The following is a 22,020-nucleotide window of genomic DNA, read 5'->3' as shown; positions in this document are numbered from 1 at the left end:
TTTCTCTCTTTTCTTTCTTCTCCTTCCCTCCATGGTTTCAATAGTGCCAAGAGCTCTAAATGAGCCTAAGGCACACCTGTTTATAGCCCAGCCCATAACTAGGGTCTGTTTGGCTGTTAAGGCCCCTTTTGAAAATGCATTTTTTACTACATCCTTAGTCATTCTGGGTGCTCAGGTGGGGTCTACAATGATCCAAGGGTATGAGGTGGTCCCTCAGACTTCCCTCAACCTATGAGGGGTGCCCATGTCCAATATGGGTGGTCCCCACAGATCAATTCATGGAAAAACTGCATTTTCCCACTCTGGGTGATGTGTGCATCGCCCAGAGATAGAGATTTCAGCAAGGCTGATTCTCTGTGGGCTTGCACAGGGGTTTGACCTAGGCCTAGGGTCTTGCACCCACATGTCACTCAGGGTCTTTTGCACTCATTTTCAAGTGTGGGACCCACATTTATGGAGAGGAGAGAGAATACCTGGAGTTCAGGCAATACATTATGCTGTGAGCCATGCAACTGCAGGGATCTGCAATCCATCTTCTGATAGGTATGTAGGAAGACATCTTCAGGGTTTCTTCATCAGATTCAATCACTGAAGTGATACTCCACAGTGTGCTTGGATGCCATGTCAGGGGTTCCTATCCTTCAGTCAAGATTCTAGTCAGTCAGAGGCAGGGTTTGACACAAGATCACCTATTCTATGGATAAGCTGGCCCGCTTGTATATTGATAACATAGTTCGCCTGCACGGAGTTCCAGTTAGCATCATCTTAGATCAGGACCACAAGTTCACATCCAAGTTTTGGGGCAGATTCCAAAGAGCTATGGGCACCTTGTTGAGTTTTAGCACTACCTTCCATCCTCAGACGGATGGCCAGTTGGAAAGGACTATACAGACATTGGAAGACATGCTCTGAGCTTGTGCCATTGATATGTAGGGTAACTGGGATGAGCACATCTCGCTTATTGAATTCGCCTACAACAATAGTTACCAAGCTATTATCGGTATGGCACCATTTGAAGCTCAGTATGGGAAGAAGTGTCGGACTCCACTGTACTGGGATGAAGTAGGTGAGCGACGCATCCTTGGGTCAGAATTGATCCAAGCAACTTGTGAGAAGGTGGACTTGATCTATGAACGAATCAAGGTTGCTCAGTCTACACGGACCAAAGACGGAAGGATCTAGAGTTCTACCTCGATGACATGGTATTTCTTAAGGTGTCGCCCACCAAGGGAGTGATGCGGTTCAGCAAGAAGGGCAAGCTAAGCCCGAGATACATTGGGCCCTATAAAATTCTTGCAAAGGTTGGACCGGTGGCTTATCGGTTAGCACTCCCACCATCTTTGGATGGCGTTCGTGACGTCTTCCATGTGTCCATGTTACAGAAGTACGTGCATAACCCAAGCCATGTTCTATCTCAAGATCCACCGGAGTTGGCAGTGGATATGTCCTATAAGGAACAGTTCGAGAGGATTCTGGACAGCAAAGTGGTGAATCTCCGCAATAGACCTATTCACTACGTGAAGGTGAAGTGCTACAACCACCCAGAGGAAGAAGCATCCTGGGAAGCCAAAGTGGATATGCGAGCGAAGTACCCTTCCTTGGATTCTTACAAGGTATACCAAATTTCAGGGACAAAATTTCTTGTAAGGTGGGGGGGATGTTACATCCGCACCCAGACTTTCTATTTAATTATAGTTTCTCTCTCTTGTGACATGTAGATACTGCTGTCGTGTACACTGGGGAACTATTTTCACTTGTGGTCAAACCCAACTATAAGACTATTGACCAGTTCACAGGTCTGCCTATCGAAGAAAGGTTCCTCAATCGGTAGTGGGGGAGATTTTTTTATGGTGATTTCGTCAACCACCCTCCTAGCACGAGTCCTTAGAGTGAAGAGTACCGAAAGGCGTTTCCTGTGTCCCCACATTTAGACACCTCACTCAGCGATGAGCTTAGCATCGCGATTGGAAAACTCTTCGGGATCACAAAGGACACGTCGTGATGGTCAAGGGGTAAGATACTGCCATGATGTATGTTAGTGTATCCTCCCCTCTATGGACTTGAAGTGTGGGCCAAAGCCCAACAACTTTCCTTAAGGTTTTGCCCTTACAGCAGCGACGGAGTCACGAACAGACTCATAAGACTGCCTCCGTTCGTGGATCCATCCGTGCTGTTTTAGGCTTGTGAGTGTTTTCCTCGTGTGTGACCCACACCCCATGCCCCCAAGCATTATCCTAAGCTCCCAGACAAGGTAGACCCACCCATGGTCTCCTTGAATTGTGCATGTGCTATATAGGTGGGCTCACTGGCCTATGGTGGCATTTAAATGAGAACGACTCTTAACACCCCAAGCCAAACATGTCACACCCCGAAACCACCCCTAGGAGGATTCGTGGGTTAACCCGAATACCCGATGTATTCGAGGACCTCCAGGATCATACAGCTGTAGATACACATCACAAGCTCAACACAATGATAAAAACAACAGATATGTTCAGGATCAGAGTGCACAAAAAGTAAAGAGCTTACTAGATAATTTACATGTTATTTACAATGTCATTAACTCCCAAACTACCAGAAGGTACGTTGCCTAACCGTCGGGCCAGAAACTACCAAACTAAACAACATTTACAGTGGACCACGACCACCAAAAAGATTATATAACATCAAAAGATAAACGAGCTCCTCGTCATCAGTCCCTATTCTCCAGGGACACCCTGATCGTCTGGGTAATAAGGGTCACACCCCTCTGAGTCCAAACCAACATAGTCACTATAACCATCAGCCTCCGCCTCAAAGTAATCCTCCCTGCTACCATCACATCTACCTGCAGGATCATCTAAAAAAAAGAAAACATTCCACAGGGGTGAGCTCCATAGAGCCCAGCAAGTAAATGATAGACCACATACAAGCATTCATACATACAAAACAAAAATCCTAATGCATGGATTCAATTTCAAACCTAATTTCCACCTAACAAACAATACCTAGGTCACTAAGTCTGTGTTACCCAACAACTCGGAAAAACATTCTCGGTTCCTTCTGCACCTCCCCGAGATGTAACCTCAATTGTTGTATGGTGCCCACACCGATTGTTGGTATCATATACCTTCCCTTGAGTAAACCCCGATAATCATAGCCAGGACCCCATCCCCGTGTACCACACACTCCTCAGTGGTAGGGAACTATGATCACCCAGCACCTGAACCCCTGCTGGTAAGGGTTGTAACACCAAGGAATGACATTCCTAGCCATATGTAATCTAAATGGTATAGTACAAGGTGTATAGTGCTCCTGCATCCCATACTATGGTACACCATCCCTCTCGTTTTCAAGCTGTCTACAGCATCTATTCTAACATACAAAATTCACATTCCATCATATTCCACATCACATCGTAATTCCATAATTTCATAATCATAAATATGAACAAAATAATCAATAAGACAGATTCTAACAAGAATAAATTCATACATATGCACGGTTCCCGATAATCAATCTAAAATGATAAACACTCCAAAATAAAATCAAGGCCTATCCCCACTCACCTTGTTATGGTTGATTTTACACTGCCGGGTTAGTTCACGAGTCGATTGCCGGTAGTTTCAATGACCTAAGAGTTAGGTCCTAATATTTATCAACCAAACATATATGTTAGGCGGTATTCTAATGTTACTGAAGACCCAAGATAGGTTAGGGTTAATTTAGAATAGGTTTGTAGTTAAGAAAAAACCTAACAGCAACATTGGTCTGTGTCTCTGGTTGACTAGTGACTTCCACCAGAGACAAATGGTAAACGAAAATTATAAAGGAAAACAGAGTTTTGAAAGGGGGTTTTGGGTTGGTTTTCTCCAATTGACATCAAGGATGATTCTCACATATGGGATTGAGTTCTTGTGACTCAAAATGGGCTAGGGAAGTGGGCAATTTGGGGAATTGGGGTTAGGTTAGTGACCATGGTTCAATTATGCATGAAGAATTCTGAGTTTTACATGAATCAAACCAACTAAGCATGGCTGGAAATTAATTTATAAAGCATGGTTAAGCTTAACAGGGTGCTAATTGATAGTAACACCATCAAACTATGACCCAAGTGAAGCCTCCTAATAGAATTTAAACATGTATGGAGAAGACTTGACCAAATTAAGCAACCTTCCAAGTAAATCCAGACACATGATGCTGGGTGTTTAGATTCCCAAATCAAAAATGGCTTTGGCTCAAAGATCATGGTAAGGAAGGATTCATGGATAGGGGAAGAAGTTACCTTATGGTAGTTGCTGCTGAGAGATAATTGGATGGATTTCCCTCTTCAATCATGTATATAGAAGCTGAACAGAATTTATGAACAGATTACAGAAAGGAAATGATTGAAGGAATAGTTAGGATGAGATGGAGGGAGGAGTGGGTGATGAATCTCTTACCAAATCTAGAATTTGGTCTCCAAGATTTCTTCTTCTTCTTCTTCTTCTTCTTCTTCTTCTTCTTCTTCTTCTTCTTCTTAGTTTCTCTCTACTTCTCTTAGCTTCTATCATTTAGGGTTGAAGAGGAGTGAATAGTGATGGGTCTTTGTTTATATAGATAGTGGGTTAGAGGGGCAATTTGGTCATAATCCATTTAATTTCTAAAATAATTAATTGGCCAATTTGGTGTACGAAGGTTAGTTAAGCGGGTCCCACATACCAACGTTGTTGGGGAAACATTCCAATTAGATAAATGGGATGCGGCAGCAAGATCCCTGACTCGAGGCACTAGGTCCTACACTCCCGAGATGAAAATCTGCAGTAACAGTAGCTCTGGTTGATATAAGTAGTCGACCAGAGTGATCTTTATATGCTGTCCAAGTCTCGGAACACCTCAAGCTTTGGCAGTTTCGTGTATTAACACATTTTCAGCGATGTTTTCATGCCCCAAATACCCAAACATGGTCAAGGTCGCTTTCCATGATTTATACACTAGATTGTAAATTTTGAAATTGTATGGGGGAGGTATGCATCATTTTGCTGATAGACGACGGGTTACCACCAAGATTTCTTCTTCATCTTCCACCCGTTCGAATATCAAAGCAATACTCCAAAATGTATACAAGTTTGCAACTTCAGATTCTGGACCTACCATCAAATTCGGGTTAGGGTTCGGATCGAAAAAGCCAAGCTATAACAAAATAGGCCCTAAGTGGGAGCACCTGTTATAAATGCACTACACAGCCATTTATTGGCTCTTTCATTTCCCCTACCAACCTAGGCTGGGAGGGCTTTGAAGGAGGTGATGGGAGGAAGGTTGGAGGTGGAAGCCATTCATTGGCTCATCAAGTAGGTGAGTACCCCTCCCCTCTCCCTCTCTTTCCATTTCAAACTTGGGGAAATCCTTCCCTGATCGGTTTAGCTCAGGGTTTCCTTTTAGAAACCCAATACCTCTCTTTGGTTCCCCAAATGGAGACCTACCCCTCTCTTTCTTATTATCTTTTATGACTTTAATAGCTTAAGCTGCTGCCCAATGCCTTAAGACCTAAATCTAGGATTGGGAAACCCTGAAGATGGTTCCAAATCCCTTTAATCTTCTAAGGCCCATGTTGGGTTAGGTGCTTTGGACCCTAACCAAGCTTGGGACTCACCTCCCTAACCCTAAGAACCATGTGGTCTCATGTATGGAAGGCTGGAGGTGGAAATCCTTCCAAATCACGAAAAGAGACTCGACAGATCCATGAATGGATCCATCATCGTGGTTTTGTCCATTGATCCGTTCGGTATAATCTAGTTGACTGGCTGGGACGGAGCCAGGAACGGATTCACCTAGTAGTTCCATTCGTAGTTTCGTTCTCTCTCGGGAATGTCTCAGGGTCTGGAAGGATGCACGAACGGATTCACCTGAAGGTTTTGTCCGTAAATCCGTCCCACCTATTTTCACAGTATGCCTGGACGGAGCCAGGAACGGACTCACCTGGTTGGATCCGTCCATGTTGTCTTGACTTAAACCTTAAAATAACTGTTGAGACCCATCATGGGACCCACCTATACTCTTCTAATACTATTCTCACGCATCCCTAGACTTCGTAACCTGTGCGGGAGAGCATGCACTGAGGCAAATCCTACTAAGCACCCCAAGCACCAATCGAACAACTGGTGAGTGGGTTTTGGGTGATGTTTGGGTTTGTTATATATATATATATATATATATATATATATCATATAATTGCACTTATGCTTGCACCCATTATGAACATGTTGCACCCTTGCATATGAACTATATTGGTTACGAATGGATGTGATGTGGATATGTTTACTTTACATTATTGTATCAGGTTACGGTGTCGGGTATGCTGGTACCAGAACCCCAAAAATGCTTATGAGATATCTTGATTGCCATCCTGCCTTATATGCACCGTGCTATGTTGGTACCCGGGTACTAAATGGAATGGGACGTTGATAGACCCGGAATACCTCTCGGGATGATAGGACTTGCATGTAGTATATCTGCGGCTAGGATTCACTTCCCTATGCTACGACCCTTACTAACAGGGGTTTAGGTGTTAGGTGATTGGGGATCCTTATTGCCTATGGGGGAGAGAGGCCAGGTCAAGGATGACCAGTGATCATCGGGGTCTGCCACTGGGTGGTCTTGGTGGCTTCGACCGGCGTAGGCTCCCTGGGGATAATAAAGGTTTCATTGTGGTGACAAGTTAAACGACCCACAGTGTCTCTCGAGTTATCATAGTAGCATATTCCCCAACTTAGACTGTTTGGTAGGTGGAAAATCTATTAACATTACATTCATCATGGACTATTTGTGATTGTGTGTTTGTGCATTCCCCTTCCCCTCACTAGCTCAGTGGAGCTAACCCCCTGTGTACACACTCTTTTAGATTTTGATGCAAATGGTTGATACCTAGCCGGTCTCGAGGCCCAACCAGCGGACTATGATGGTATTAGCATGGAGGAACCCGAGGCTGTGTCAGAGGAACACGGTGATGGATGCCCCTGTGACCTTTGTGCCTACGGGCCGTGATGATGTTGGGGATTATCCCCTCTTTTGATTCTTTTGGGGCTTTGTGCCCATTATGAACATTTGTCTGTAATACTTTATATTCTTTTGAGTAGTTCTGTCATAGTCAGTTGGCAAACAATGTTGAACTATTATTGTATCACCTAGCCAACTGAACATATAGTAACTGCTATTTAAGTCACTTCCGCTTGTAATTACTCTGTCTTGATATGGAATTACCCTTCCTTTTCTGTAAACTGTGATTATTATGTCTGACCTTGACTGTTGACTATGGACAGGGACACTATGTCAATGATCCTGGTAGGAAAGGGGATGATGCGTATCATCCTAGTCACCCCTTGACTGTGCTTTATTCCTATCTTGGAATGGGGGTATAACATAATGGGTTTTTGAGCTAATAGCAAAGATTAGATGACTATGGGTGATCGAGTTAATAGCAAAGGTTAGATGACTACGGGTGATCGAGAGATCAAAGGCTATGGATGATTAAGAGATCAGAGACTAAGGGTGATCAGAGATTAGAGACTGCGGGTGATCGGGAGATCAGAGACTGCAGGTGATCAAGAGATCAGAGACTAAAGATGATTAAGAGATCAGAGACTATGGATGATCGAGAGATCAGAGACTAAAGGTGATCAAGAGATCAGAGACTATGGGTGATTGAGAGATCAGAGACTAAGGGTGATCGAGAGATCAGAGACTAAGGATATCAAGAGATCAGAGACTACGGATGATCGAGAGATCAGAGACTATGGGTTTTGAGAATCATTTTTTAAGGGATACAAGGGTATCATGGAAAGAATCTTTGGGGACATTTTCAGTCACGTGAGTATGAGATAGCATCGCTCGATCGAACTTGGTGATTATGAGGATGAGACGACACCTCTAACAAATGAGAAGCTATACGACTTAGTTCCAGCATAATAGCTCTAATATAGCTAGCTCTTTTAGGTACTTGAATGTTTCCCAACTGTTCTGGTCCATTTACTGTTATTGCCTCTGTGAACATAGTAGTTAAATAATCCCCCCATCGTAGATGGTTCAGCCACGCCCGGTGCCACTAAATGATTGAGAACTACGATGGGGTCGAAATGAATTTTGTTCTTTGTATTCAATAAGTATTGCATGACCGAATAATTCAAGGAGGGGCGCATTATAGGGAGGGTCCTTTTAAGTAGATGACTCGTCGGGCCATCGGAGCGGGACTTCTTCCCTATCGCCGTGGAGGAAAAATCTGACTATTCGGGGGAGCTGGGGTGGGTAACACCGTACTCATCATGGAATTGATCAACAACATTGCCAAAGCGCATGGCGGTGTATCTGTAATTCTACTTCACGCTCCAAATTTTGATGGTTCAATCAATCTTTATTGCTTTATTGGGCGAAACAAATGATATCTCGATCGGAGGAGAGAACGGGGTAATCCCATATGACCCAATATGTCTGACAAGTCGCACTATACGTCAACCCAAATTGCATCTTCCTCTCCGGGACTACGAAAAGGGACTTTTGGAACACCAACAGGCATTAAATGAAAGAAAAGGGGGTTAAGTGTTATACTTCACTTTGATGTGGAAACGTAAGAATGTATTGTCTTCATAATATTGCTGTTTAGCGTATTTTATCTTTCTAATATTCGGGAAGTGTGCCCATGGGTACGGGTGAGAGAATAGTCTTGGTTCTCTCTTTTCATCGAGATTGTTCTTTTCGTGATCACTCTTCAACCTTCCCAAAAAGGAAAGAGGTCCACTGCTTCATCTTATAGATTGGGGAATTGAAAAACCTTCCTTCCTTTCACATGGAGGAAGAAGGGATCCTCCCTCAACAACTTGACCTAACCTACCAACTGACCTTGAAAAAGAATGAGAACTTCCCTCCGACCGTGGAAAAGCAAATCATGCCTTTGCCGGGAATAAGCATCGGCTAACTCTGTGCCAGCAGCCATGGTAATACAGAGGATGCAAGCATTATTCGAAATGATTGGGCATAAAGCGTCTGTAGATGGCTTTTCATGTCCGCCGTCAAATCCCAGGGCTCAACCCTGGACAGGCGGTGGAAACTACCAAGCTGGAGTATGGTAGGGGAAGAGGGAATTTTTGGTGGAGCAGTGAAATGCGAAGAGATCGGAAAGAACACCAACGACAAAAGCACTCTACTGGGCCGACATTAACACTAAGAGATGAAAGCTAGGGGAGTGAATGGGATTAGATACCCCAGTAGTCCTAGCCGTAAACGATGGATACTAGAGCGTGGAGGTTCAAGTCCTCTTCAAGGCATAATATTGAGAATGCTCATTGAATGAGCAATTCAATAAGAGATCTTGGATCGAATCGATATTGATATACCGAGTATCTATTGATACGAAGTATCTCGACAATCCCCACGATCTGAGTCTGAGCTGTTGGAATTAGAATAAGTTCAGCAGTGGATCACGAATCTTGGCGATCTTCTCTATCTAATGAATAGAAAGTCCGCTTTGAAATCGTCTATCTCTCGAGCCCAGGTTTAGGTTTGGCCTCAATGGGAAAATGGAGCACCTAACAACGCATCTTCACAGACTAAGAACTACGAGATCACCCCTTTCATTCTGGGGTGACGAAGGGATCGTACCATTTGAGCCTTTTTTTTATGTTTTTTCAAAGGTCTAGAGAAAGCTGCAATCAATAGGTCGACAAGCCTCCCTTCTCGAAAGAAAGAACGTGAAATTCTTCTTCCTTTTCGCAGGGACCAAGAGATTGGATCTAGCCATAAGAAGAATGCTTGGTATAAATAGGTTTGAAAAAGGATCTTAGAGTGTCCGACCGATAATCAGCTAGCAACATGTCGATTACACACTGGAGGTTGGTAAGAACTAAGGGACAATGCCGCCCTAACCTAAGTGGGCCTTCCAGCGAAGCAACTGGTACTTGATCGGGTCGGGGGTGTTTGGTTTTATGCAACGCCCCTGCAGTAAGAAGAGGCAGTTGTCATTTGAAAGGAAACGCCCCCACCCCAAAAGAGCGCCCTCGCTCTCTTAGCAAAATGGCTTATTTGGTATTCCTGAGTGCAAACCGGCATTATTCGTCTGCTCGAAATGACTTGCAAAGCCTCAGTCCTTAGTCATTTGAAGATTTTAGGGAAAGGAGAGGAAAATTTTGATTGCCCTGAAGATCCGACCTAGCGACCGGAATCGCGAGGGATGCATGAACTGCGAATGTAGTAACCTAGACTTGTAAGTGTCCAGCCATCGAGATGTTTGAGTTTGAGGGGCTCGAGTGTGGTTGGCAAACTGCCTAAGCAAGTTCCATGTCCCTAAAATTCTCAGGCTGATGTATTACCATGACCGATCACCATCGAGAAAGAAGAATCTTTCTAAATCACTTCAGGTTAGCAGGGCCTTCAAGCATCCGAAATACGTCGGGGTTGTAAATGATATAGCATTCCTGATAGAAAATGACGACTCCTCCAGAAAAATGAAGTTATTCAAGTTCTTATTTTTTTTACTCCGCCGTGGGAAGAGCCCCTTCTTTCTTGCTTGATAGGGGGGCTTCCATTCACCAGCGCAGACTAAAAGTGCTCTCCGAACCGTGCTGGATAGTCACTCATTACATGGCTCTCAAACCCAACCTTTGGTGGATCCCAGGGGACAAAGTCAAAGCGCTTGATCCTTTGCCTCATACTTTGAGATGCTCCTCCCCGCCGATCAAGCAGCGATGCTGCTCGTGATAGGCTTAGCTTAAGCCGCTAACGTTCGGTTTGGATAAGTTAAGTCCCTTCGGTCGATCCGCTCAGGTGGTCTTCCCCTGGGATTCCGCATAATAAGCTTTTGATATTCAGCAACCACTGTTAAAAAATAATTGCAGAAATCCAAACATTTATCTATCCAACCATGAGGTAAATCAGCAGCTACTCCTCCGACGCGGAAATAATTATGCATCATTCGCATACCTGTGGCAGCTTCAAATAGATCATATATCAACTCTCTCTCTCTCTCTCTGAAAATATAGAAAAAATGGAACAGGTGTTAGAAGTGCATTCAATTGATTCAATATCAATGAACCTAGAAAAGAGGGTTGAGGGTTGGAACAAACATATAACATGAATAATTGGAATTCCTTGGGAATAGTAAGTTTCAGCGAGTACCGATAATTCATCTTCAAGTTCTAGTCTTAGTGGTATGGACCTATCGGCTCTTTTACAAGCACTCTTACCCTGCCTATACCTTGGATATGCCATTGACCCCGATCTTTTCAGTCAGACAATAAGACAAGCTTTGGCTGGCTTTGTGGATCTTGGGGGCATCCAAGAGGTTATTGGCACGTCTAGTCAAGGTGAGGCAGGGGTAGGAGATTCTCAAGGTCTTGTTGAAGCAGCCGAGGTAGCGCAAGAGGATGACACCGGTAAGGCATTAACCGACTCCCCAGAGTCTAAGTATGCTACAGGGGTTGCTCTTCTGCTTGGGAGCATGGTCCTCACCGTTATCCTCACCAAGGCTGTGATTAGTGGTTAGGTTAGTGGCTCTTCTCTTCTTCTCTTCTTGAGTTAGCCTTCCACTTTCACTATTTATTCCACTTTCACTACAAATATAGCTATAAATGTAACTGTCACTGTAATTGTCGCTACTACTTGAAATGGAGCTATAACTATCAATACTGATTTCAGAACGAAGATAATTTTCAATGCAACTATTAATGAGATTATTCCAATCCAGAGATCGTTTCGATTCCATTAGTAATGAGGATTCGGAATATCACACATTGATCAATCAAAGAGAGATTCAACAACTAAAAGAAAGATCGATTCTTTGGGATCCTTCCTTTCTTCAAACAGAACGAACAGAGATAGAATCAGACCGATTCCCAAAATGCCTTTTTGGATATTCCTCAATATCCCGGCTATTCACAGAACGTGCTTGGCTGCTTATGGCGCAACAAAAGTGGCATAATTGAGTTACCTGGTTGAATGATATTCGTAATGCCTATGTTTAGGGAAGGAAAATGGGCTACGAAGCCTCTGTTCAAAAGTCTCTCGAGTGCAAAAGTAAGTAGATAAAAATAGGTAGTCTGCTAGGTGATCGTAGACCACCCTGTAGTTCCGATTCAAGCTTTCCTTTCTTATGGTATGGAGCAGGGAATGTTTCAAACTTTCTATTTTTGGAATGGGATATTTATGGAATCCCCATGAATAGGATCAAACCTTATTCCCTGGTATTTACATGAGATTCCTCTTTCTGATTCTTAAGCAAGCCCCCGAGAGGGCTTAGTTGATCCATGATTTATGTTTCATCTTTCGTTTCCTTTTCGTCAAACTATCACTATATTTATTCCTTTTTCTACTTCTTCCAAGAGCAGGATAACCCGAAGGGGTTGTGGGTTTTTTTGCTACCAATTGGGGCCCTTCCTTCACCACCCCCGTGGGGATGGTCTACAGGGTTCATAACTACTCCTCTTACTACAGGACGCTTGCCTAGCCAACACTTAGATCCGGCTCTACCCAAACTTTTCTGGTTTACCCCAACATTACCCACCTGTCTGAATGTTGCTGTGCAGTTTTTGGTCAAAGATTCTTATTCGACTGATAATCAGCTAACAACATGTCGATTACACACCGGAGGTTGGTAAGAACTGACGGACAATGCCCCCCTAACCTAAGTGGGCCTACCAGCGAAGCAACTGGTACTTGATCGGGCGGGGGGCATTTGGTTTCGTACAACGCCCCCGCAGCAGGAAGAGGCAGTTGTCATTTGAAAGGAAACGCCCCCACCCCAGAAGGGCGCCCTCGCTCTCTTGGCAAAATGCTTTGAAACGAAAGAAGAACGTCTCACCAAGGCCCCGCCCGCCCCCTTTCTTTGCCCATCGGCCACCTCGCTCATTCTTCCATTTTGAGATCTGGATAGAGTCTCGCTCTAGGGGAAGCATAGATTCTTTAGATCTAAAGAATCCATATATAGCCTTGCAAGGTGGTCCTTGCTGATTCACACGGGATTCCACTTGCCCCATGCTACTCCGGTCAGAGCGTAAGCTAGTGATGCTTTCGGCTACTGGACTCTCGCCTTCTAGGGTGCAGTACTCCACCACTTCGCCTAGCAGCACGACGCTTGTATTGCTCTCCCAGAGATTCCTAGGGGCATACCATTAGAGAAGCTTCCTTGACCGATTGGGTAGATCAAGAAAACAGCAGTAGCAGCTGCAACAGGAGCTGAATATGCAATAGTAATCCAAGAGGGCGCATACCCAGATGGAAACTAAGTTCCCACTCATGACCCATGTAACAAGCTACACCAAGTAAGAAGTGTAGAACAATCAGTTCATAAGGACCACCATTTTATAACCATTCATCAACGGATGCCGCTTCCCATATCGGGTAAAAATGCAATCCTATAGCTACAGAAGTAGGAATGATGGCACCAGAGATAATATTGTTTCCATAAAGTAGAGACCCAGAAATAGGTTCACGAATACCATCAATATCTATTGGAGAAGCTCCTTCCCCCCAACAGCGAGCAAGGCCGCGCCAGAACCAAGCAAGGGCCTTACTATATACAATGGCTAGCGTGCCAAAACAAGGCGAGCCAAAGGCTCGCTTTTGCCTCACAGAGAGTCAGGCGCACGCCAGAACCAAGCTAAAAAACTACAGCGCGCGTGTTAGCGCAACGGTTCTTGTAGATCCGCTTTACTCCGCCCTAGTGCTTGCTAGTTTCATGCCCTAGCTGATCTACAACCAAAGAAGCAACGGCTAAGCTGATCGTAGACCACTCTCTCCCGATGGTCGAGCTAGTCTAAGACCACCCCTGGTCTACGACCACCCTCGATCGAGCTGATCATAGAGCACCATTGTGCGTTAGCATGCTTTGACACGGCAAGGTCTACGAAAAATTTTGGGAAAACGTCAATGGCTATTGGCTTATTTGCCAAAGAAAAATGGAATCCGTTATAAACAATTAATTAGTCAGTTGGATATTCGAGAGGCTACCAAAAAATCAATACGTCAATGAGAGATCGAGCTATATACAAGCATAGCAAAGATCAAACAACGGGAGATCGGGCTATACATGAGTATGGTGTAAATCAAACAACAGGAGATAAGTTATACGTGAGTATAGCATTGACCAGACAATCAGAGATTGAGCTATATGCACGAGTATAGCATTGACCAGACAACGGGAGATCAAGCTATACACGAGTATGGTGTAAATCAGACAATGGGAGATCGAGCTATACGCGGGTATAGCATTGACCAGACAATGGGAGATCGAGCTATACGCGAGTATAGCATTGACCAGACAATAGGAGATCGAACTATACACAAGTATAGCCTTGATCAGACAATAGGAAATCGAGCTATACATGAGTATGGTGGAGATCAGATAACGGGAGATCGAGCTATACACGAGTATAGTGGAGGTCAGACAATAGGAGATTGAGCTATACTTGAGTATAGTGGAGTTTAGACAACGGGAGATCAAGCTATACACGAGTATGGCATGGATCAGACAATGGAAGATTGAGCTATACACGAGCATAGTGGAGGTCAGACAACAAGAGATCGAGTTATACGTGAGTATAGCCTTGATTAAACAATGGGAGATCGAGCTATACACGAGTATGGCATGGATCAGACAACGGGAGATTGAGCTATACATGAGCATAGTGGATGTCAAACAATGGGAGATCGAGCTATATGTGAGCATAGCAAAGATTAGATAATGGGAGTTCAAGCTATACACGAGTATGGCATGGATCAGACAACTGGAGATCAAGCTATACACAAGCACAGTGGAGATCAGACAATGAGAGATCAAGCTATACACGAGCATAGCTGGATTTAGAAGGATCAAATTGCATGAGAGAACGGAATTCATTAAAAGGTATAGTCATTCATGATAATAGGACTATGCATGATTGAAAGATCAAATCGTTCATGAATTCAGCAGTGATTGGATAATCAAATTGTATGCGAGTACAGAAGAGATCGGAGGTTTGGTAAAGCCATACGTGAGTGTGGTAGGAACCAATTGATATGAGATCAGGTTGTACATGAGTTCAATGATGATCAAATGAGTAAGTTGCATGCGAGTACAACAAAAATCGTAGTTTAGACAACATACGATTGTTATAATCAATGCACCAAATGATACATATGTCAATACAATCTTATGCATGCAAACTCATGATGAAAATTGAAATGCAATCTAATATGTGTACCATGAGCAGTCAAGTAGTGCACAGGTACTACGGTGGCAAAAACATAATCTAAAGTACAGAAGTGGAAACAATCCTATGCAAATGAATTTTTTTTTATGTGAAGAGATGAAACAATCACGTCTATGCAAATGCTTATGATCATAGATGCTTATGAGATATCCATCATTTTTGTATTGCACAACACCTGTTCTTCACAAATGGTTAGTGCACAATTGTGATGGCATCACCAAAAACCTAGGTAGAGACAATCTGGGAGTCACTCAAACATTTTCCATGATTGTGATTACACCCTTTTTTGTTTTTTTTTTTTTTTAAAACACATCTTTTTTTGAAAATATGTCTTTTTTTCTATAATTTTTTTTTAATATAACACTTCCTCATGTTGCCCTTCCTGACAAGTATGGTGCTACGAGGTGTTGGGGATCCAGGCTCTTATATCGCCAAATATGGAAGCTCTTTATATCCCAAGAGCAACATGCTGGGGCAGGGAAGATTGTTACCATTACAGAGAAGCAAGTGCACCTTCAGCTTAATGCCTTGACTATTGACTAGGTAATGTCCTCCCCTTTCTTGCCATTTATTGCTTATATGTTATTTTGACCATCCTTTCTTCACAATATTTTTCAAATCAAATGGCAGCCTTTTGATGAGGAGCATGTGGGTGAGGAGGGTGACAAGGATGAGTATGCCTATGCCTTTGCACTTACTCAGAGGAGAATTCTGTTTGAGGGCCCGACCAGCAGCAAGTTCTACTTAGGGGGATGGGTCACTCTTCAAAGGTCCATTGCTTAGTTGGTGCTTCAGTCTCTTCCTCCCCTTGATGATGAGTTCCACTAGACACAGCTCTTCATCTTCCAAATCACTTTCTGTTAGCACAAGAGTGTTTACTACAGAATTCTTTCTCTCGGAGTCGGGAATTTGTCTCTCCGTTTTCAAGACAGCAATTGTATTTCTGGCTCTTTGCAGGATCCTAGACAAAGCTTATTGCTTTTCATTAAGCTATTTGAGAAGCTGATAATGTTCTAGATGCAGTGGATCCGTAGGTACCATTTGCTGGATCATCTCAAAGGTTTTTATTTCCAATTTTTATAATTCCATTGCTTTAGATAGGGACCCAAAATGTTCAGTTCCGAGTCCTTCTAAATCAGAACCTTCAAACGAATCTTCTTCTTCTTCACTAGAGATCATTGGGTAGATATTCTCCGTGGGGTCTCTTACTTGCTCATTCATATTGATGTTGTTGAGGAAGAATCGGTTGTGTGCTTGCATCCAGCCGTGATACTCCTTATTTCCTTGGTCTGGAGATGTTGGAGGGCTTCTGCACAAATCTTTTGCCAAAGCGAACACCAGGGTAACTGAGTCTTCCAATTTTCTCATGACACAAAGCATTGGCCATTTGCCGGGTGTTGTGGCCGCAATTCTTCTTGATACCTTCTATCTGAAGGGCCTATTTCAAAAAGCATTTGGTGAATCTTATCCACCATTCTGAGGATTCTCCTTGCTTTGAATGGGAGGTACAAAGCCCTTGGTCCATAGATCTCCTCATACTTGTTGGTAGGAGGCTCTATCTCCATTTCAGGCACTTCACTAGATATTTTACTTCCAGCGTCTTCATTTATTGCTTCATTGTTCAGATTTTCACGGGACATTTCCTCTTTCGAATGTTCATCGGATGCTTCATCACTTGAATTACCCCCTTCTTCTCTACTGTTGTCAATAGAGTGGATTGCCTCTATTGGATCGAAGTACGGATCTCCAGTGTTGATATTACCAACCTAGGTTTCCCGCTCCTCCCCCATCCTTGGGGGTCCAGAATACGGCTAGTTATCTGAATACAACATGGGATCTTGAGGGGGTTTCCCAAAGAAGTCCTTCGTTAGGGCATAATTCAACCAGGCCATGTTCCTTAGCTCGTGTAACGTCCTCTAGAGAAAATCTTCTTCCACCAAATAATTCTATCTTCTCACATTGTTTTGCCAAGTGACCGCATACCATGTTCAAAAACTAAGAGGTAACTTTATATAACATGTCATGAGTCATGGACGTTAGCTCAAGGATGTCTTGCACTTGATAGAAAATGCTCATGTTCCACTTGTCAAAGCCTTTCCCTTTAACAAACCAGATTCCCCTCGGATCTGCTGGGGATCCTTCTTCTTCATTACTACTTCCTCCTTCACCATCTCCTTGATAGATAGGTTGGATGAGACTGGTCAGGTCTATTTTGTCGTCTACTCCAATGTTGTTTACCTATTCTACGGTCCTAGTCGCAGATTTAATGGGGAACTCATCTTCAGAATGTGACTCAACATCTTCTTCTTCACTGTCCTCGGTATCTCCACCTATTTGGATCAGGAAAGTTTCCTTTGATAGGGCTTCATATGACACTTTGAAGGATCATAACTGAGCTTACACAGAGGAGATGGAGACGAATGGAGTCTATGGGAATTGATCCTAGTCCATTGATCGATGATGAGGAGATTTTGTTCTCCGAAGATGATGACTAGACACTTTTTTTTTTTAACATCCTGGGGGGATTTAATTCTCTTTTCTTTTGTGCAAAAGGCTTTAGGATGCTCTTTCTTGGTTTTCTTTGTGATGCAAGAAACAAATATGATCTTATGAAAAAAAGAGTGAAATGAAGAGCAAACTTAAAAATCCCTTTGTTTTTAGATGCAAAACAACAAAATAATTTTTTTTGTTTGGAAAAAAAAAAAGACAATATCATACAAAAGACCATTTTTGCAAACACATTTTTTTATGCAAATGTGTATAACTGCAAATTAGATGATGATGCTTACCAAATATTTCTCATTACTCGCATCGCACAACACCTGTTCTACACAAATGGTGAGTACACAATTACATGTGATAAGAAAAAAACCTTTGGATTCTCTAACTCGTGGGGATTATTTGTGAGTCCTCTTTGCATTTTGAAAATCCATGGTTATTCATATTGTTATTTAGTAATGCACAATTCCACACAGGCATACTATTCACATCCTTGTTACACATGTAGGCTCGACAAACATTGAGAGGCTAAGATCGAATGCGTAAAACTTTACCCCAGTGAGTAGAATGGCCATGGACAAGATGAATGGATAGATCATTCTCCCCTTCCTATATGGATAGCATTGTCTTTCTCTTCTGCATGGTCATTTCATCCTTCTAGGCTGAGATTAGTCAATGATTGAAAATCAATCCCCATGGATAGATATTTCCCCAGCAATCACTTGATTCCTCTTCATTCCCTTGGTCACCTTGTCGGTTTAAAGGGTGAGTACACTACTGCCGACTTTTCGAGCCATAAATTCTGTTGATCTTGATAGACGAGCTTCTTCTTCTTCTTCTTCTTCTTTTTTTTTTTTTTGGGGCATCATTAGACTGCATTAAGGAGAGATATTTAAGAATAATAGAATAGAAACATCAAAGCTGTTGATGAGGATCTCACCATCATTTAGGTTGTTAACAGTCTACAAGATTGATAGTCTTAGGGAAAAGGAACTGGAGTGTGAACCAAATATAAATTATCATAGCTTCAAATTACCATAGTAGTGTCAAACCCTACTCCTGACTGACTGGAATCTTGACTGAAGGACAGGAACCCCAGACATGGCACCCAAGCACACTGTGGAGTATCACTCCAGTGGTTGAAATCGATGAAGGAACCCTGTGCAAGTCTTCCTACATACCTATTAGAAGATTTGTATAAGCCTTGGGCTTGCACAGGTGCTTGGCCCATGGCTTGGGCATTGTACCAACACCTCATCCAAGGTCTTACACACATCTGATAGGTGTGGGCCCCATAAATATGGATAGGAGAGAAAGTACCTTGGATTGATGCAGTACATCATGCTGTGGGCAGTGCAGCTGCATGGGTCCGCAATCCATCTTCTGATAGGTATATAGGAGAACATCCTTGGGGGTTCTCCACTGAATTCAACCACTGGAGTGATGCTCCACAGTGTGTTTGGGTGACTGGTCAGAGATTCCTATCCTTCATCCAAAATTCTAGTCAGTCAGGGGTAGGTTTGACAGCTGCCTCACCTTGAAGGCAACCAGCTCGTCAGGGATAACTTCTCTCCCCACTAGAATCTTTCGGTCATGAAATTTTTCATTATACAGCCTCTCTGCCTCAGCAAACACAAAGAGACTAGCATCAAAGGGTGCTAGTGCTACTGCAGGAGCCCTATTTCCCCTTGTCCAAGGAGCCATTTCAATTTACTCACCTACACACAAGTAAAAGAAGACAATACATGTGCTTGGTTACTTAACTTTAACCAGAACATAGAGAACATATGCAAACTACTGCAACTTAACAATTCTAGTTAATTTGGGAATTTAGAAATTTGTTAGGGAATGTAACTCCCTTGAACATGGGTTTAAGGAGAGGATACCCAATAAACCTTTCCATGAAATCGATTCAACAATAATAACCAAGCATAAACAATGCAAATAGCCCACATATGAGAGTAATAAAGAGGGGGAGATAAACACATTTAAGTCATGGAACCATATCCTACCCAAAAACAGCAAGAAATTTGGGAGTTTTCCCCTAACTTCCATCTAGAACTTTGACATGATGCCAAACAAGTAAGAATACATCTAAATTACAACACATCCATGAAATGTATGAAGATTATAACACATTTTCTAGTACAAAATTGATTTGCCCAAAAATAGTAGGGAAATTTTGGTTTTGGGAGGGGTTTGCCCAACCCGTGCCCTAATCGATCAAGTAGTGATGAAGTGGGATGTTCACAAATGGATTGAGGGTAATATAATCCAAGAGAAACACTATTCCATTTCCCTTCATGCAACTTACTACAATAAAATGAGAAAGGGAAGAAGAAACCAACAAAAACCTTGGGGAAAACCTAGAAACAAACCCTAGGAGGCCAAAATAGGAAGAAGAACACATACCGTGTAGTAGGAAGCTTGAATCTTGAGGATGAAGGCTTCAAATCCACCAAATGAGGGTGTAGAAACTTTGAATGGATGAAGGTTATGGCTCCCCTACTCGGTGCTTTCGTTCTTTCCAAATAAGCCAAAGGAGTTTTGAAAACTTGCGGTTTGTTTTTTATGAAAATTTCGTGAACAGACGCACGAACAGATCCACTATCATGATTCCGTCCGTAAATCCGTCGAGTGTAAAAGTTGAGTTTTTCGTTCTTTGAACTATATGAAACATCGAACAGAACCACGACCAAGGATCCGTCCGTAGTTCCATACAGCTCAGTGTTTTGACCAAATTGGGCACCCTGAGAACGAGACACGAACGGATTCACATTACAAATCCGTTCATAAGTCTGTCTAGCCTATTCGGGCGACAGAGTAGCGGACGGAGTCAGAGGACTAGTTCCATCCATGAATCCATCTGCGCTCTAAAGGGCTTTTAGCCTATTTTTCTAGCTCAGCTCTATTTTGGGACCTTGGTTCCTCCCCTATGTGTTGCTGCACACATTTTGTGTAAAATTTATTACTAGTTCCTTCGAGGCATTTTGCATTGCTTCCCCATGTCCTTTGTGCTAACCTGTGAAGCATCTTATTTATGACAAGTGCTGAAACATGGTTGACACCCACAACCGGAATCATTCCCCTCCTAGGGATGACGTCAGCGATGTTTCTGAAGAAGCTTTGCCTGTACCGCCTCCAGTTAACAATAATGCAGATGTTACCACACTTTTGGGGAGCATTTTACGAGATATGCAATGGGAGCATCGAGAGGCCTAACATGAGCAGCACACTTTCATGCAGAATGTGACCACTCAGCTCCAAAATGTTGGTCAGGAAGGGCAACAAGTACCACCCTCGGTGCATGTAGCCCATGTTCCCGCAGCTGCTACCACACCTATTATTCCTCCCCCAGCACTAGCTGCAGTCAAAGTCCCTGGGGTGCAAGTAGTACCAAATCCACCTCCTCCTACTCCGGCTGCACCACAAGTCCAAAATGTGATGCCAGAGTGGGTTGATGCCTCTAAGCTTTTGGAGAAATTCCAGAAGCACCGTCCTCCTACTTTCTACAAGTTTATTCACGATTCTATGTTTCCAGCCACCTGGATAAGAGATCTGGAGAGAATCTTTGAGGTGCTACAGTGTAATGACACCGACAAGATTTGATGTGCCACTTTCTAACTCTGAGGTGACACTGATGCATGGTGGCGTTCCTCAAAGGAGCACTGCTGGACCAATTACCCAAATGCAACATGGGCTCAGTTCACAGAAGCTTTTCTCAAGAATTACTTTCCAAGGAACTTTTGAGATAAGAAGGAAGTTGAGTTCATGAACCTCAGCCAGGGATCCAAGTCGGTCCTCGAATATCAACAGGCCTTTGAGGAGTATTTCTATTTTGCTCCGGAACACATGAAGGCTGAGGAAGTTAAGGCGAGAAGGTTTGAAAGAGGGCTGAGAGCCAACTTGAGTACATCTATGGTGCTACACAAGTACCTTACCTATGAGAAAGTGGTTCAGGCTGCTAAGATGATTGAAGATCAGCAGAGAGAGAACCACAAGGCCATACAAGCTGGCAAGAGGCCAATGTCATCTTATGACTCTAGGGGACCTAATAAGTTCCAGAAGAGAGGGGCCTACACGACTGTAACTCCAATTTAGTCCCGTAAACCTGATGTGGCCCAGGAACCCAAAGCTACATATATCGGCTCCTTATTATGGGACCCAGACTCTCGTATGTTACAACTGCAAGGAGTACGGTCATATGGTCAAGGATTACCCACATTCATGACAGGCAGGTTCGTGGCCAACGATGACTTCTAAGGCACCCTAAGCAAAGGTCGCTATTCGCTCACTTCTCCCTTCTCTAGCAAGCAGAAATCAAGGGCAA

The 22,020-nt window shown here is 43.2% G+C and overlaps 1 long non-coding RNA gene across 1 annotated transcript; it reads right to left on the bottom strand.

The window, feature by feature from the left end:
- Positions 1 to 1,711: 1,711 nt before the first annotated feature.
- On the bottom strand, positions 1,712 to 20,294 carry LOC122663961. The gene is made up of 4 exons (XR_006333252.1): positions 20,283 to 20,294; positions 12,194 to 12,286; positions 2,262 to 2,268; positions 1,712 to 1,721 (listed from the first exon to the last, which is right to left on the bottom strand). It is a non-coding gene; the product is annotated as an uncharacterized LOC122663961 (long non-coding RNA).
- Positions 20,295 to 22,020: the final 1,726 nt, after the last annotated feature.

Source organism: Telopea speciosissima, chromosome 6, assembly GCF_018873765.1.
Source record: "Telopea speciosissima isolate NSW1024214 ecotype Mountain lineage chromosome 6, Tspe_v1, whole genome shotgun sequence".
Taxonomy (NCBI): Eukaryota; Viridiplantae; Streptophyta; class Magnoliopsida; order Proteales; family Proteaceae; genus Telopea; species Telopea speciosissima.
The sequence above is the reverse complement of the archived record's forward strand: the minus strand, read 5'-3'. Positions and strand labels throughout refer to the sequence as shown.